Source organism: Lycium ferocissimum, chromosome 2 (assembly GCF_029784015.1).
Source record: "Lycium ferocissimum isolate CSIRO_LF1 chromosome 2, AGI_CSIRO_Lferr_CH_V1, whole genome shotgun sequence".
Taxonomy (NCBI): Eukaryota; Viridiplantae; Streptophyta; class Magnoliopsida; order Solanales; family Solanaceae; genus Lycium; species Lycium ferocissimum.
The window spans coordinates 42,938,441-42,956,181 of record NC_081343.1 but is presented as its reverse complement, the minus strand read 5'-3'; the positions used below and the strand labels follow the sequence as shown (position 1 = coordinate 42,956,181).

The 17,741-nt window shown below is 33.8% G+C and overlaps 1 pseudogene; it reads left to right on the top strand.

Moving 5' to 3' along the window:
* Positions 1–234: 234 nt before the first annotated feature.
* On the top strand, positions 235–13,069 carry LOC132047615 (TMV resistance protein N-like; annotated as a pseudogene).
* The last annotated feature ends 4,672 nt before the right edge of the window (positions 13,070–17,741 follow it).

The window sequence follows — 17,741 nt, the reverse complement described above, 5'->3', positions numbered from 1 at the left end:
TTATATACAAACGGTGTAAAGATTTTATAGATCATCATGTCACGTTAAAAGTACTTAAATGCAAGTAATTTGTTTAATAAGTATAAACTGATAATAACAGGTTAAATTACGTATATTTATGGTGTAAGGAAATTGTCTGAAAATTTTCCCTTGTATAAGGCGTTTGTTTTAGAAAAGTTTCGCACAAGTGATAAAGGAAATTAAGCTTATAAAAGAAACATCAAGAGAAGGAACAATCTTCAAAGGGAAGTTGCATCCAATTTCCTCTATAAATAGATAGGTAGATAATATCAGCCTATTAGCAAATCAAACAACTTCTTCTCTTCTATGCGTGGTTTGCAGATGCAAGCATTCTAAATTCCTCGGCCATTACAATGGACATAGAAGACAATGCGTCTTCTTCTCACACTCAACATGAAACATCTCAACAATGGTCCTACGACGTATTCTTGAGTTTTAGAGGTGAGGATACTCGAAAGAACTTTCTTGATCACCTCTACACAGCTCTGCATGACAAGGGAATTCACGCATTTAAAGATGACATAGAGTTAAGGAGGGGCAAATCCATTTCCCCTGAACTCCTTAACGCTATAGAAAAATCGAGGTTTGCAGTTGTTATTTTCTCGAGAAACTATGCAGACTCGTCGTGGTGTTTGGAGGAGCTGACGAAGATTGTTGAATGCAACAAGCAGAGGGGGCAAACGTTGATACCTGTGTTTTATACCGTAGATCCTTCTGTTGTGAGAAAACAGAAGGGAAGTTATGAAGAAGCTTTTGCTAAACATGAAGAAAATTTTAAGGGAGCAGAGAGCAATAAGGTCCAAGCATGGAGGGATGCTTTGAATGAAGCTGCTAACATCTCTGGATTTGACGTCCAACACATGGAAGATGGGTAAGTAAAGTTACAAAACACTAATTCATCTATTAATTAGTCATAATTAAGTGATAAATTCTATATACAAATACATGTAATTCATCTATTAATTTGGTCTAAACACAGCCTATTGTTTTTAGTGTGGTGTATGCGCTCTTGGACTTTTAATTTCGATTCAATTGGTCAGTTTGATTAGTTGTCATATTGACCATAAAAAATATGTGGAAATTTTATTTAGAATGGAAATATTTGCAGAAAGAAAAAGAAAAATAGGTCAAAGTAAGAAAGTTGATTGACTATTCGTTGTAGTTTTTTCTGTTCTACTTTAGTACTTATTAATAAATTTTCTTCTTTTAGGGTCTGTTTGGAAAGCCACCTGGTAATTGGAATTGGTGTAATTACTACCCTAGTAATTACACAGCTTAGTAATTACAAAAATTGTAATTCAAACACGATAGCGCATTTGTTTATTTAATGTAATTACAGTGTAATTACAAGCGTGCTGTTTAGTTTAATTTAAAATAAAATTCAATTATAAGAAATTAAAATTTAATATTTAAAAAATATGTGCCTTTATAAAAGATATTAAATTAGTTATTTAATAACACATTGTTTCTTGAAAATATGTTAATTAAATAATCATATATTTGTAACTAATATTGTAAAAAATAATTGATAGATAAATTCAAATTAATAATATTTTAATTTTAATTGATTATAAAACTTAAAAGCCATACTTTTTTTTTGTGAGAACGTCATGGGATTGAATGTTTGACACAAAAGGAATATTTATAAATATAATTCCATAGCATTATTCAAATATCATTTAAATTCTATCAACTAAGTGAAAAATAAATAGCATGCAATGTGAAATAACAAGTCAATACTACTAAAACAAATAAATTAAAATCGAAAATATAACCTAAATTCAAAATCTAAAAGAAAAAAATTTAACATAATACTCTTATGTCAAATTCCAATAGAGAGTTTCAACGTAACATAAGTAAATACTCTTAAAATTCAAAAGAAATGAAAAAATATAAGTATATAACCTCATTCACAACGAAATGTACTTTAATAACGTTACTCATTATATGCCAAGTTTGTTAATGACTCATTCTTTCTAATATTAAAGATGTAGTTTCAAAATTAGAATAATAACACTATGCTAAATGAATAAAATAAAAAAAATACGAGCAATGACATGGAACCACACGAAGTATATAGGGAATGAGAAGAAAGGAAATGAAATATAAATAATATAAAAAGAAAAATATATTTGAAAAATAAAAAATAAATAAGAAATGAAAATATAAATAAAAATAAATTAGAAAAGAAAATAAATTAAAATAAATTAAAAAAGAGATTAAATAATAGAAATAAAAAAGGAATTAAAAAAGAAAAGAAATTAAAATAAAATAAAAAGACATAAACCAAAAAGTAACCATGTAATCACAGGGTGTAATTACACCCAATTCTCAGCCCCCCCCCCTCCCCCCCCTTGAGAATTGGAGAGTGTAATTACACCCTCTCAATTATACCCAATTCCCACCTAACTGTGTAATTACATGGTCAAACAAACAGGCCAAAGTGTGTAATTACACCCAATTCTAATTACCTGGGTGGCTTTCCAAACAGGCCCTTAAATGCATTCACTATGAAGAAGCAGATCTGTCCCTGTTTTGACTTTTTTTTTAATATAAATTTTATTACATAGGGTCGGGGGAAGGGAAAGTAGGGGTGGGATTACGTGGGATTTCGGACCCTTAACAATAATGTGAAAATTCAGATAGCCTACCAACCGAGTTACTAAAAATCCTTAGACCCATTTTGACTTGATGGCTTGATGCTGATCTATAACATTTATTCACGCGACTTGTTTGCATAAAACATACTAGTATATTAAACTTGTGGATAGTTTGAAAAAAAAAGAGGGGAGAAAGTATGTGCCATAAATTCGATTTAACCATCGCTTATTAGTTAGATCCGCCTCGGTAACTAAAACAATTGATGGCATTCTAAAAATGAATTACAATCTTTCATACTAATAAGTTTCCCGAAAAGGACCGAATATTACATGAGGATGTGACCTAATACTTAATCATGTATGCTCATAGTGATAAAGTGAGTTCGGAGTTTACATAGAAGTAAATTTCACATACATTACATATCATACCTATAAGATGAGCAATAGCATGTAGACAAAGTTTAAGGCCTCGAATTAAGAAAAGAATAACATGCAAGAGCATATGATTGTGAGTAAAAAATTATGAGCCCTCCTCCAAAGCTCACTCTTCCTTTTATAGAAGTTTAAAAGCAAGGTTTGAGAATCAATTAAAGTACAAAAAAAGTGAGGATAACAAAATATTACGAAACACACACAAAATCAACATCCTATATCCAAGAACATTAGCTACATTTCAACATAAGAAGGTAAAACAAATTATTTTCTCCCAACTATTCTATACACACTCCTTATATGTCTTAATAAGTGAAACAATTATTTTTAATGAAAAAAAAAGTTCCAAAATACTTATTACAACTGAAGAAAATTTATCTTCTCCAACCATTCTATACATGCTTCTTCTTTCTCTTAATAAGTGAAACAAATATTTGTAATCAAAGAATATTTTCGAAAATAGGAATATGTCATTCGATTGAATGACAATAAGATAAAATTATACTATGTGAATTTATAGCTCAATCGAGCTCTTTTATTGGCTTCACAAAATTATCATACATAGATAACTCTAAGTTGAACTTTTGATATTGCAAAAAATATCTCTTCGCCGTCTCCTCAAAATACTTACACCTCAGACATTTCCTCTTAGAAATTGTAAAATTTAAGCATATACCAGACACCTTAGCCTGAAACATAACAACGGGCCTTTTGGCCTCATAACATTTGCCGCAGCTTCTGCAAAACTCCAAAGCAACTCATAAATATTTTCTTGAATGCAAGTTGGGGGTCGTTATACTTTTCGTTCGTATAATTCAAAAATTTAAGTGCAAGTTCACCTCGGATTAAAGATAAACTTTTATGATCATAAAAGTTGAAACATACTACATTAATATGTATATTAACGCTTCTGTTAGTTGCACTTAAAATCATTTTGCAAGAGATGATGTGAATATTTTTCATATTTATTATGAAAAATCTATATGTATGTAGGAAGTTCCTTGAAAATCGAAGGAAATAGGAAGTTATTTGACACCTTACGGGAGAAAGTTAAGATACTACCTTTGTATAATATCCGGAAGGAATACAGAATTATATAAATGAAGTATATACTCGGCCATGGCAAAAGCAATGAGAGGCTCTATCCTCCCCCATTCCTCCTTCCCCTACTCTTATACTCCATATAATTAAAAAGAAAAACCCGCATACTTATTGGTGAAATTTATGGTCTTGATTGTGTCCCCGGAGACTTTAGTATAAGCTATCAAAGAATGAAATATTACCTTCTCTATTGGCTTGCCATCCCAAAAAGTAAAAATGAAGAAAAAAGTTAAAGCCCCAAAGCACCATGTTGGTATAATAGCATGCAAATAATAAGCCATCTCGTTATCTTTATTAGCATAATTCTAGGCGGATTCTAGCAAAAAATCAAAAAATACGAAGTGAACTTGTTCTCCTTTGTCAATGGTGACGCACATATATTCATTAGAAGCCCCGTGCACCCCAGAAACCAAAGCATAAAATTAGCAGTCAAACAATTCCTTAGTTGAAAATTCAAAAAAGAATTTGAACAAACATTTTATCTTGGGTAGCGGGGGACTGGCCAAGAGTAGACCTTTGAGATTTAAGGTGAAGCGAACTCTCCAAGAACATGAACTTTGGCGGAAAGAATACAATACAAAGTTTGAAACGCACATTGAATTAGTTGCCTTCTTTCGACAAAATGCATTGAAATTTAAAAATTTCCCACGGTTGATAACGAGATCCATCCGTTAGTTCTAGTCTCAAAAATAGGAGTAATAGTGTCACTTTGGTCTTAAGTCGGGGATGACAATTGTCTTAGGCGAATAGACGGCTTTCCGGGAGGTTTTTGAGACTTTTCCTTGCCGAGATCAAGAACACCCGTATTAACACTTGAGGCAGGTTTGGGAAGAGTGGAGATGTAAAACATTAAGCAAGCATGACAGAGGAAAAATATTTGGTTGAAGTGATAATACAATGATGGGAACAATGCACATTCTTAAAAGTTCCTATGCTTGTGTACATGCCATTCCTTTAATTTGTTTAGATTTATATTCCAAAGGAAAAGTGATAACCCATTCTCTACTACTTACGCTATGTCGTAAAACCTTAACTTTAGTAGAATGATTAACATATGTGTCGTTAGATAAATTCCAAAGGAAAAGTGATAACCCATTTTCTACTACTTAGGCTATGTCGTAAAACCTTAAATTTAGAGAATGATTAACATATGTTTAGTTAGATAAATTTGATAGGAGGGTTTACTTGATTCCAGACCAAAAATTATCATGCAGTTCGAAGAACAGTTTTAGGTTCTATTGAATGTTTTTGTCTCCTAGGTGATTCTATATTGCCTTAAAGAGCATAAAAACGAATTTCGTAGGAATATAATCTAAGAAGAAAACTCTTTGCTCAATAAGGTTTATAGGCCAATTAATCAATACCTGCTCAACATGCCAGCGTGACCTTCATACACTACTTAGACTACCTTCTAAAGCACCACAAACTACCTAAACTACCTTCTAAAGCAGAGAAATTCACCATTGACTTTGATCCTCTGTGAAACACAGAATAAAATTTGAACAAATAAAACATAATAAATAATGCAAGTTGACGTTCCAAAGATTAAACTAAAGACAAAAACTATGAACTTGCTCTACGAGGAACTATCACCATATTGGATGTTCCAAAGGTCATAATCATTAATGCTACATGTAAGGTATTTTGATAAATAAAATGACTAAGATATGGAAGAAACCACTATCTCCTCAGATCACCTAAGCAACCTTTCAAGACTACAAATTAAATATGGTGTAGAAAAAGAAAATGGTTGTAGGACCAAAAAGACAATGATCACCTTATAATATGCAAGAGAGACCAAAACTAAACCTTCACACACACACACACATACATATAGAACCATTATAAGCAAATGTGGAAGTAAAGGCCAAAAATTAAGCTTATCAGAAATCAAAAAATAGAACCATTATTAGCTACAAAAAGAATTACATTTATATATGTTCTCCAATGTATTTTGAAATATAAATGAAATGAAAGTATACATTGAATAGTGCACGTAACACACTTCATGATGAAGTGTAGTTCTTGAAAAATAAAAATATAAACTTTGTAAAGGCATTGATGAAAATACCCAAAAAGACCACCACAAGTTCACAACTAATAGGAAGAAAAATACTAAATGTTTTATTTTCTAGTTTAATGACCTATTAAAATTTTGTAGTTGTAAGGTTCATTTAGGAGAATGTTTTTGTCTTAAGTAGTCCATTAGAAGAATTTGTGAAATGAAATATGACACGTATCACATCTTCTAGGTAATTTTTACGTGCCTTTGTATCGTGAAACTATCAAAAGATTGTATGACAACTAATGAAGCTTCATCTTAAAATGAAATTAATGAATCTAAAACTCAAAAACCGACAACAAAACGACATAATCTCTCGAATTATTATATTAACCTTCAGCCCATGAAAGTGGGAACATACCCCGCCATGCTTTTTCCAATCATTTGTATCGGTAACTGCCAACTGTGTCCACGACCTAGTAAAGAGGTCATACAAGCTTCGTAATCCAATCGCCTTGCAAGAATAAAATAAAATATAGAGAGAGTCATTGACGGCTCTTAAGCGAGAAAGTCAGTTGGATGGCTCTTAGATAAAGATATAACAATGTCATAGATCCGCACGGAAGTACCTTGTCCAAGCAAATACATATGCCTAATTGCTATAGATGAATCCAAAAACATAATCCGACACGAGAAGCGGCCCATAACAACATACGGGAGTTCGAAACAATCACAAAAAAAGCACTCGAAATACACCACAGCAACAAATGTGAGTTATAGCCAAACAATCGAGAAAATAAATTGTCACTAAAGTAAAAAGAGATAATTCTCGATTAAAAAGGATTGATATGCTATTTCTACACATTTTTTCATCTCTTTTTTTCTCTCGATAGTATTCCAAAAGTTAATCATAATAAGACGCAACCGATTAGTTAAACCTTGTATTCAAGCTTCACTCGATGCACACCATTAGATGCTTTCATTGACCTTCAATTCTCTAAAACAGAAGCCCCGCAAAGATTCCTAAAATTAGAATCACATACACTAAAGCCGGTGATACGAGTTCTCCCAACATCTCTCTTCAAAATGCCAAAATTAAAAACAAATAAACACTCAACCATTAGCATAAATTAATAATACCCATAAGAATTGAACCTTGAACAAATGTAAAGAGGAAAACTAACTTGATGAAGTTGAACCGAGATAAAACCTGTGAATAAAATTACCCAAAAATAAACTCTGAACCTTCAAAAATTCTTAAAAGAACAACAAAACCGTAAACAATCATGGATTATGAAAATAACCCATCAAATTGAATCCTCGAACAAACTCGTAAAAAAAAACCAACTTGTTGAAATCGAAATGGTAATTAGTCAGAATGAAGAGTCCTATGTACTGATGAATACTTGCCTCCCTCCATAAATCAACAAGATGATGAAGACTACTTGCATCTATTAATTCTCTCTCCTCATCGGTTGGTTGTATTTGTTGTGTGTTTTTTGGGCAGGGTTAATTATTGGGATTAAGGTAAAAGAATTTTTTAGGAAGACTCGAAATTTGAAAAACCCGTACACGTTGTGAGAAATTGGGAGCACGTCGCATGTCGCACGTCCTTTTATCTCTGTCTCATATTGTAAAACCCATTTAAGCTAATTTTGTGCTTTTTTTTTTTTTTTTTGTCTACGATTAGTTATATATTTTTTAGCAACTTGTTAGGATTTTAATTATAATTCGAACTCATTCTAATTTATTAAAACAAAAGAAATTCAAAGTTGGAAGAATATGCAAAACGTGGTCTTCAAGACCACTACTTATATAAAAACTAAACTTCAGCTTTTGTTAAAAATTGTGTACAACCACTACTTAAAAAAAAAAAAAGATATTTTATTATTTTTAATCTAAAAAAAATAACTAATAACTAAAATTAGTCGATTTTACCTTGTTAGGATTTTAATTATAATTCAAACTCATTCTAATTTATTAAAACAAAAATAAATTCAAAGTTGGAAGAATATGCAAAACGTGGCCTTCAAGACCACTACTCATATAAAAACTAACTGTTCAGTTTTGTGAAAAATTGTGTACAACCACTACTTAAAAAAAAGATATGTTATTATTTTTAATTTAATTATTATTTTTAATTTAAAATAATAACTAAAATTACCTAATTAACTAATTTTGTCCTAAAACTAACACATGGCATTCTCTTGTGCTGCCACTTGTCACAATTCTATTGCAAACTTTCCTCTTTTTAATAATATATAGATTACCTACGTCTAATTTAAGTGATTTTTTTATGGAACCCGGAAAACCCGCAATGGTTACCCTTTGGGTGCGCATTGGGGTGTATGCATCGCGTCCTCTTCCATACACCGGAACTTAAGCTGAAACTGTAGGTCCTTTGATGTGTACTCTTATATCCTTCAAACAGAAAAAATGTGAATCTTTTGTTTCTATAATCAAAAAGCCACTGGAAGTGGTGGCTGCAGTGGTATGGTGGTGATGGTAGGAGGAGGATGACGGAGATAATAGAAGAGAGGTGAAGTACATTTTAATATGCCTTGATTGTGAGTCCAATAGCCAATAGGTATATCTTCGACTAGTGTTCAATACGTCGGACTCAAAATTAAAGTGTTTCGTTTTGCATTTTTCTTAGTTAATCTTGGATAAAACCTGGACATTTTACTTGAAATTTGAATTCAAGGGAAATCGAACTGCATCATGCATCTGTTAACAATTTGGATTGCAAATCTGATACTTCATGATGTTTCTTTCAGACATGAATCAAGGTGCATTAGACAAATTGCTGTGACAATTTTGAAAAGATTGGGCCGTATACGACCTAAAGTTGCTGACCATTTAGTGGGCATAGAGCCCCACGTGCAAAAAGTCGTATCTATGTTGAATATGCATTCTGAGGCAGATGTTCGCACAATTGGGATATGGGGTATGGGCGGCATTGGCAAATCAACAATCGCACTAGCTGTTTTCGATCAACTTCAAGAAGAGTTTGAAGGTAGCTGCTTTCTTGATAATGTTAGAGAAGTTTCAACAAAATTCGGAATGCAGGCTTTGAGAGAAAAAATGTTATCTGAGACATTGAAAGAGACTAAAGACAATCTTTATACCAGCACCAATTTGCTGATGAACAGGTTGAGCTATAAAAGAGTGATGGTTGTTCTTGACGACGTGGATAAGGATGAGCAGATAGACAGTTTGGCCGGAAAGCACGAATGGTTTGGAGCTGGGAGCAGAATCATCATCACCACTAGAAACAGGCAATTGCTATTGTCTCACGGAGTGGATCAAGTGTATGAAGTTAGCCCTTTAGGGAGTAATGAGGCTTTGATGCTCTTCAACAAGTTTGCCTTCAAGGGAGGTGAACCGGAAGGTGATTTTTATGAACTGGCGCCGCATGTCGTGCAATGTGCTTGGGGCCTACCGCTGGCTCTCAAAGTTTTGGGTTCGTTTCTACACAAAAGAGCAAAAGCAGAATGGGAGAGCGAGTTGAGGAGGCTGAAAGAAATTCCCCATGATGATGTGATAGGGAAACTTAAATTGAGCATTGATGCATTGAGCGATCTAGATAAGCAAATATTGCTCGATATTGCTTGTTTCTTCAAGGGGAAACGAATAGAGCCTGTCACCAGAAAACTTCTTGCTTTCGGTTTCAAACCTGAAATTGGAGTGCCGGTACTTATTCAAAGATCACTTTTATCCAAATCTGATGATGACAGGTTCCAGATGCATGATTTAGTTCAAGAAACTGCTTGGTACATGGTTCGCCATGGACCAAATAAAGAGAGATACAGCAGGTTGTGGATTCCTGACGACATATGTGATGTTATGTCAAAGAAATCAGTAAGTTTACACTACATGGTTGATATATTGAACTACATCTAGAGAGTCATTGACATAAACTGAATAAGTCTTTTTGACAATTTACTTCCGTCATAATAAAAATTACTTGTAACTTCTCTTATTAAATGTGTAGGGTACAGCAGCAATTGAGGGAATAATATTAGCGTACCCTGATAAGCAGAGGATGAACTTAGGATCACAAGCATTAAAGGGTATGGAAAATCTACGGCTTCTGAAAATCCAGAATGCTTACTTCCGTAAAGGTCCAAGGTATCTTCCAAATGAGTTACAATGGCTGAATTGGCACAATTTCCCTTCAACCTCACTTCCACAAGACTTTGTGGAGAAAAGCTTGTTGGACTTACACTAATTCATGGCCAAATTTCACAACTTTGGCCAGAAGATAAGGTACCTTTTCCTCTTAAACATTGTTCCCTTGTTTTTCTTCATTGTTTGTACTTACTTTTCTTTGTTAGAGTGACAACCATTGTAAAGCTAACTTTCAGTGTTCAATCTTAAAAAATAACTGAAGTCAAATACATTACAAACTAAATATATACCCTAACTTGAGTGTTCATTAATCTCTTGCAATCAGGCAAACGAAGTCACTTATTTCACCAAAGGCTTACTTTTCCCACAAAATGAAAAGAGTCATGTGATGTTAAAAAGATTTTTTAATCTCATTGTTTAATTTCTCACTCTTTATCTGTTTCCTGATTCAAACAGTATCTTGACAAGCTGAAGTATTTGAACCTCAGCTACTCCAAAGGGTTAATTAGCACTCCAAACTTGGGGCAAATGCCATATCTTGAAAAGTTGAACCTGAGCAACTGTAAGAACCTGGAAGGAGTTCACGAATCACTAGGAGCTCTTACAAGGCTTCAGTACTTGAATTTGTCTCACTGCTCAAAGCTAAGGAGTCTTTCGAAATGCATCCATCTCGAGTCTTTGGAAAAACTTCTTCTCTGGGACTGCACAAAACTTGAAAGTTTTCCTCAAATCATAGGCTTAATGCCAAAGCTTTCGGAACTTCACTTGGAAGGGACTGCGATTAAAGAGATACCCGAGTCCATCATAAATCTCAGTGGCCTTGTCTCCATAAACCTCAGTAATTGCAAAGATCTGGAAAGTATAACTTACAGCATTTGTGGTTTGAGATGTCTCAGGACTCTTAATCTCTCTGGCTGTTCAAAACTTGAGACATTGCCAGAAACCCTTGGTCAATTGGAAACTTTAGAAGAACTACTTCTAGATGGAACTGCAATTATCAAGCTTCCATCAACTGTCTCTGAGATGGGAAATTTGAAAATCCTTTCTTTCAGTGGATGCAAGAAAAAGCAAAAGGATAAAACATTCTGGCAAAACAGTTTTAGCTTTCACTTGAATTTAAAGTTAACTTCACTGCCAAATGTCAAGCGCATCACAAGACGTTCAAATGCTAAAAATAAGAAGCCGAAGTATCACGACCATCATTATCTGGTTTGTCTATCTTGAAGAAATTAGATCTTAGCGACTCTGATTTGGTAGATGAAATAGCTCCTGATATTTGGCAGTTATCCTCATTGGAGGAGTTAAATTTGAGCCAAAATAATTTTATTAAATTTCCTTCAAGAATATCTGGACTCCCGCAATTCAAGGTCCTGAAATTGGACGAGTGCAAGAGCCTTGAAGCTTTGCCTGATCTTCCCTGGAGTATTGAAGTGATAGAGGCAAATGAGTGCCTTTCCTTGCAGAGTCTTGGAAATCTTTCTCCTCAACATGCATTCTTGAGGAAGGTCTCGTTTTTCAATTGTTTAAAATTGGACCAACAAAGCCAAAAATCCAGCATTCGTGCTGCGGATTTGTTGCTGCATTTGCTTCTCCAGGTATGTCTCCAGGGTACTATTTCAGAACTGCTTGAATTTATAAAATCACTATGTTTCAAAATAAAGTATCAAGAGTTTGAATTTGCTACTTGCGCAACAGGGTCACTCCACCATATATGGTCAATTTAGTATAGTGATTGCTGGAGGAAAAATCCCGGATTGGTTTGGTTATCAAAAAATGGGTCGCTCGATCTCAGTCCAGCTACCTACAGATTGGCAAGATAACATTGCAGGGGTGGCATTCTCTTTTGTTTTCGAGCTCCTTGTTCCAAAATCAAAGCTAGGTGTTACCTTCAAGTTGATAAGCCCAAACCACAGAGAATACGCATATGAAAGTGCCCCAGCGTCTGCTGCTTCAAAGATGGGGGAGGACTACGAATCAGACCACTTGTGGATAGCTTATATCTCATTCCATCTTTTTCGTCTCCTCTTCCCCGAATGCACGACAGAAGATTGGACTAAGGTTTGTGGTTGCCTTTCAATTAGCCTGAGACAAGAGCCATGGACCAAGGTGAGGAGGTGTGGAATTCATCTGGTGTGCAAAAAAGATTTGAAAACACCATTGGCACCTGGGAGCAAAGAATTGGTGGTGTATGATGGAGATCATTTAGAAAGAAAAGAAGAGGTTGAAAAGGATATAGTGGCACTAATGGCTGGGGTTAATGATTTGAATTGGGATGATGACTCCATTGAGCAAGATAACATTCAGCTTGCGAATTTGAGAAAGTCGCTTGACTATAAGATTCAGAAGACTCTTTCTTTTGATTGCTAGAGTATTGTTCTCTAGCTAATAATGTTTGCTTGTATTAATCGTCGCATGTTGGTTCTGGCTTTTGGAGCTGTTGCTTGGTGTTTCTGCTCATTGCTGGTACCTTTCTTGGTTTGCTTGTTTGTGATTACTTCCATGCAGGAGATTGAGTAGTACTCTACTACTACTATTACCATGGGAAATAAGAAAAATCAGAAATAACAGTTGGCTTTCATTTAGTTGAATTGTTTGGTTTCTCGTGCAGTATGAAACGAACTGTGTAATGTGGTTGTTTTTCTTTTGTTTGCTAGTTGGATATAATGGACACTCTGTATGGATTTGTATCTACAAGACAACATGAATGTACATTTATATCTTTGTATTTATAGAAGAGTGTGTATTTTCTAACTGTGGATCCTATATATCTTTGTGTTGATGGAAAAGTGCTTGTTCTCTAACTATATGGATCCTTTTACATTGCTTTTATTTAGAAATTTTGTTATTTAAAAGAATATGATGCAGCAATTGGGATTTCTAAACCTGTAATATCTATGGTGGGAAAAAAAGTGTAATCGCTATACAGTATTTCCTAGTAGAAGCGCTCAACTATTTAGAACACAGTAATTGCAGGTATCAATCACTTACTAGTGTACTTGACCGCGCTTTGCAGTCATAAAAAATTCTCATACAAACATAAAGAACATAGATTAAATGGAGAAGAAAAATACACCTATTGATGGGAAGTAAAATAAAAGGTATAACTATTAATTCCTACATTAATTTAGTCTAAAATATTTATTTTACCAAAAAAATATATATTATAATTTACAATATAAATGCAAAAAAAAAAAAAACTATCATGCTAATAAGCATAAAAATTATAAATCCACTAAAAAATGGAAAGAAATACGGAGGAAAAGGAAAAGAAAAAAATAATAAGGACGTAATGCATACTTATTAGCCTTAAACCTCTCACTGAGATCGTCAAAGTTACATAACCCCAAAACACAAAGTACATAAATTTAAGAAAATTATGAAAATTGCACACCCATTAACTAAACAAAAAAGAAAACATAAAGAAACATTTTAAAAAATAGTCCTACTCTCACTAATAACTAAAGAATTGATTTTACAATATATTAAAACTTACTAAAAATTCTCATGATACTTACATAAGCCAATGAATTGAATAGAACGCTCAGAAGAGCGCACGGACCTGAAAAAGAAAACAAAAAAATAAAAACATATCAATAGTTTGTTAGGCGTGAACCCTTTTCTAAGAACATGGGCTTGAAACAAAATTAAAAGGAAATCTAGATCACAATAACTCAGAGCCCCCTAAGCACAAAGCAAAAAAAGAAATACAAAAACGAAAAAGAGGGGAAGAGGGAAGTTATTCTCTTTTATTAATAAATTTCATATAAATTAATCACATTTATTTAGGAGAAGAAAAGGATCAAAATGCTTGAGGAAAAATGTAAAAGAACAAAAGGTTTGTGCCACGTCACGTTCCTAAGACGAACACGTGAATAAAGAATTTAGACACTGTTTTTCTCTTCTATGAAACCAAATAGGCTTACAACTAAATTATCGTTGGGTTAATTTATACTTTGGCTTGCAAATAAAATGTATAGTTAATTATTATTAGTGGTACATTGAGAAGATGAAAAATTATACAAAGGAAGTATAAATTTTTTAATTTGCAACAAAATCATAGGACTTCTAGCACCTCTTGCCGGCCTTCCATTACAAATTTAGAAATAGCTGAAATTTTCTTATTAGAGTGCATACCTGGTTGCTATACTATGTAAAGTTGATATTGAAATAAGCAACAGAAAATTGATCGTATATTTATAAATGCTATTCAAATTTTAAAAATTATGATATAACCTATGGATGAATTTTGAACGACGACATAATTAGAGTTTACCTTGACGAAGCAAACACTTTTGCTGATAGTTAAACATTTGAATGTAAGAGGGATTAAAAAAAAAAAACTTATCTAGCCAATTCACCATACGATCTTTGACCAAACAAAGAATTATCATAGAAAGAAGCGGTAATCTTTTGTACCCAGTGCAATCTTCTCTATTAGTTGGAAAAAGAATCCAGCTTAAGAATGTTATATAAATACTATTCTTATCCGGCGACTCGCAATATAGCTTCAAGTTTATTAGTACTGCCACCAAGAAAAATGATCGTGCTTTGCCAACTTTCTTTTTATATCACCTTAAATAACAATTAAATAAGGAATGCTTAAAAATGAACTTAAGAAAACAAATGTGTAAGGAAAACGATATAAAAGCATAATAGAAAATTAAAACCAGATATAAGCCTCTCATACCTTTTTTTTTTTTGTAAGCAGTTAGTTCCCGGTTGCCTTTGATAGCATAGATGCTCAAGCTTATGGACATGCTTTTAGAGAGAAAAAGACACCTCTCCTTCCATTCATTTTAGGTTTTGTTCATAAATAATGGAAAATTCCTAAATAACACCAATTCATAAAATCACTTTTGTAACTGATACGAAAAATCAAAGGGCCGGTGATTTTTGATTTTCTTAGTGTGTTCGGTGTGGAGAAAATATTTTTCCCTGAAATAAGTAATTTCCACTTATTTTTTTTTGTTTGTTTGGGTAGTGGAAAATAAGTGAATTTATTTTATTTATTTTTAAATGTTGATAGAAAACGTTTCAGGAAAATACTCATCAAGCCTCACCAACTCCAACCCAACCCCATACCCCCATCCCCCTTTACATGCCACTCCCACGCACCCCCGCATGCCCTGCACCCTCCCCCTCAAAAAAAAAAATTCTTTGGTTTTTTGTTTTGTTTTTACCCCCACTCCAACACTCCAACTCCAACTCCAATCCAACCCCATACCCGCCACCCCGCACTCACCCACCCACCCACCCCTACGCCCCACCCCCCCCTCCATTTTTTTTTTGTTTTTTGTTTTTGCACCCCCACCCCCAACCACTCCGATCCAACCACCCCTTCCCCCCGCATCCTACCCTTCCCCACCCACGCACCCCCCCCCCCAACATTTTTTTTTGAAGTTTTTAATTTTTTTACTAATTTTCTACGATCATTATCCCCATCACCCCCCCCCCTCTCCCCTTTATGCTGAACCCATACCACACTGTACCCTTCCTCCCCTCCAACATTTTTTTTTTGAAGTTTTTATTGTTTTTTTGGGTTTCTACAACCCCTACCCAAAAAAAAAATCTTTTCACCACCCCAATACCCCATCACCACCCTCAAAAGTTTTAATTTTTTAACCATGCTAAACATTCAATTTTTATAATTGTCAACTTTTTTCAATTTTTTGGAGGGGGGCGATAGGCGATGGGGTGCAAAAAAAACCAAAACAAATGTCAAAACTTTTTTTCAAAAAATATTTTTAGGGGGGGGTGGGGTGAGGGATGGGGTGGGGTGGGGGTAGGGTGGGGGTGCAAAAAAAAAAAAATTGCAAAACTTTTTTTTTCAAAAATATTAATTTTTTTTTGTGGGGGGGGGGGGGTTGGGTAGGGGTAGCGGTGGTGGGGCAAAAACAAAACAAATGTCAAAACTTTTTTTTTCCAAAAAAAAATATTTTTAGGGTGCGGAGTGGGGTGGGGTTGGGGTAAAAAAAACAAAAAAAATTGTCAAAACTTTTTTTTCAAAAATATTAATTTTTTTGTCGGGGGGTAGAGTGGGGGTTGGGGGGTGGGAAAAAACCAAAAAAATGTCAAAACTTTTTTTTCAAAAATATTAATTTTTTTTTCTTTACCGGGGTGGGGTGCAAAAAAAAAAACTTTTTTTTCAAAAAATATTTTTTGGCAATGGGGGGGGGGTGGTAGGGTGCGGGGTTGGGGGGTGCAAAAAATAAAAAATAATGTCAAAAATTTATTTTTGGGCGTGGGTGGGGGGAGGGATGGGGTGGTGGGTGGGGGTGGTGTGGGGGTGGTGGGGGGTTGGGAGTGGTTGGGGTTGGTTGGTTGGTGGAATGAACTTGTGAAGCTTTTTTTACTTTTATTAGGAAGTCATTTTCCCCAATTTTGAGGAAATTGTTTTCCAAAAGAAAATATTTTTTAAAATTTTTAACCAAACGAACATGAGAAAATTGGAAAACATTTTCTGGAAAATGTTTTCCTCCATACCGAACACACCCTCAGAGAAAGCAAACGGGCAGGAGCTTAATAGTTAGTTTGTGTTTAATTTTATTTTTTATGAGTTATGTGAATCTCTTATTTAAAAAAAATAGAAATAAATCTGAACTTTCTAATCAACAAACAAAGGTTAGCAGAAATCAAACAAAGTTTTCCAAAAAAAATATCAAACAAAGTCTTCCACGTTAGATGACAAATAAAGTGCTCATAAATTTGCATATTAATTCATTTGGGGGTTATTACCATGATAGGCTTGGGTGTTATGGATACTACTAATTAATTCTTAATAAGTAGAAGTTATGAAGATTAAGCTATGGAGATGATTTTTAAAATAAAAAATTAAAAAAAGTGACGAAAAGGCCAAAAAAAGATAAATAGGAATGATAGCTGGCCAGAAAGTGTCACTACATCACCTATCTATACAGCTTATATTATATAGATTTTTATCTTATTTAACTTATTGCACCAAAATCATTTAACTGTTTTGTATTGCCAAAAAATCACTCAACTTTAACGATGAGACACACAAGTATCGGTTTTAAAACGATTCAATATATAGTGATCCGAATTAACTATAAATAATATATATCTACTTTATTAGCCCAAAAAAAAAAGATCTTCAAATGTTAAACATCTCAGCGTTACAATTTAACAAGATTTAGGTCTTTTAGCAAGGCCTCCTCGTTTGCTTGAATTTGTTGTAAATAGAGACCTAATGTTCGCTTGATAGTTGATACTATTTGATAACCACATTTCTTCAATAGTCAGTATATTTTCCAAACAACTTTTACTTTTTCGTATTTGCAAGATCCAGAGACTAAATCATTTGGATATGCTACTATTTACTTTATCATCGTTCAACTCGTGTAATTGCATCTTACTTACGTCGGATATAATGGAAAATCAGACACAATTTCTTTTGTCCTATTGTGGCATCCATCTGAATCTCGTCCATTTTAGCC